The sequence below is a fragment of the Drosophila suzukii genome (assembly GCF_043229965.1).
Source record: "Drosophila suzukii chromosome 2 unlocalized genomic scaffold, CBGP_Dsuzu_IsoJpt1.0 scf_2c, whole genome shotgun sequence".
In the NCBI taxonomy this organism is placed as follows: domain Eukaryota; kingdom Metazoa; phylum Arthropoda; class Insecta; order Diptera; family Drosophilidae; genus Drosophila; species Drosophila suzukii.
The window spans coordinates 3069257-3070941 of NW_027255896.1; the positions used below are offsets into that span (position 1 = coordinate 3069257).

The 1685-nt window shown below is 33.6% G+C and overlaps 1 long non-coding RNA gene across 1 annotated transcript; it reads left to right on the forward strand.

The window, feature by feature from the left end:
- The first annotated feature begins 381 nt into the window (after positions 1-381).
- On the forward strand, positions 382-959 carry LOC139353989 (uncharacterized). Its single transcript, XR_011605048.1, has 3 exons — positions 382-641; positions 699-788; positions 851-959. It is a non-coding gene; the product is annotated as an uncharacterized lncRNA (long non-coding RNA).
- Positions 960-1685: the final 726 nt, after the last annotated feature.

Genomic DNA, 1685 nt, shown 5'->3' on the forward strand with positions numbered 1-1685 from the left:
CAAAAAGAGGCAGATATTCGGAAGATCCCTCTCTTTCCTTGTCGTATAATCTGCGTGCATTCGGCACTCTCAGAGACAAATTTCGGTCGGACCTTTTTTTTTTTTTCGTCTCTCCATTATGTACGGATAGCGACTAACATTTCGGCGGAAAAATTTTCGTGACACAGCGACATGTGAATGCCCTAATATTTTAGGAGCATTATTGTATATCGAAAAAAAATCAAATAATATTATTTTATCAAAGTAAATTATTTGATTATAGTAAAATTAAGCAAATTGAATTTGCCTTTAATGTTATGCTTACGTAATATACAATAATATTATAATATAATTTTTTAGTTAAGTTATAGAAATTTAGTACGTTATATTTGATTTAAATATTTAAAACATTTTAATATTACCATTTTTAGAAAATTCGTATTGTAAATTTTTCTTAAGAAGTAAAAATTATACAGTCGGATATTTTTCGCTTTGGAAAGGGCACGCCCCTACGGCAAAGAGAAAACAAAAGAAATCAAGTAAACGGGTGAGAGGAAGACTTGGTTCATACTGTTTGAGTTATTGAAAGGGAAGCAAGTCATTTAAATTGTGCGCAGCAGACTTACTTTTTTCGTTTTTTAAAGTGAAAATAATAAAGTCAGGTAAGTCTTACATTAAGTTTAAGATGTTTTGCATTAATCTAAGTTTAAATTATTAAGGTATTCAATGAGTTCCGTTAGCCGAAAGTGGATGATGAAATGTTTTGCGCCAATAAAAATCCTGCAAAGGGTGAAACACAGCTCTAAAAGGTAAATATGCAAATAAACAAATAAAACGCATTTTTTTAAAGTATGCCCATACATTTTTTCAGGAGCGTTGGCCAAGGATTCGGAGGAACCGGACAGAGGTCTAAGGAAGGCGATGACCAATGTAAAAAGCCAAATTAACGTAACATAAAACTAGGCTTACTAACAGAAAACCTAAATAACACTATTTAATTAAAATAAATTTAAAAGTAAATAAAAGTGTATGTATTTTAAATTCTATATTTTCATAAGTGAAAACTCATGGGAAAAATTGTGATTTTCACAAGTGATTTTACTTGGGACGTGTCACCGGCACGTGACAGGCCATACGAAAATTGAATATAAGGAACAAGTGAAATCCCGTGGGACTTCGAAAAATTTTCTTTTGTATTTTCACTTGTGAAAATGCGGACATCCCATACAATGTTCTATATGGAGTGTCACTTGTTCCTCACTTGTGCAAGAGGACATGTCCAACGGGATTCACAAGGTAATTCACAAGTGAAACTTTTTTTTTTGTAACTGAAGGGAAGCCATCCCACCGATTGGGCTCCGGTGCTTTTCAGGGTTGACGGAGTGGAAGGAGGTTTAAATAATAAGAAGAGAGACAAGCCAAACGTGGCTATACTAGTGACTATTACCGGGCTGGAGCAAAGACCAATACTATTACAAACATATCAATGGAAACTATAGAGGAAACCAACAGAGGTGGTAACTTTAATATTCAGCAGAATAAAATCTCAAACCATAATATACGGTATGCTGAATGCACGCCGTAAAAGGAGCAGGATCCCTTAGGAACTCAGCAATAATAAAAATAACCTATCAATCTCAGTTTAAGTTTATACAAACGAACATACTTGTAGAAAAATAGCATTCTTAATAGACACAGGAGCTGAT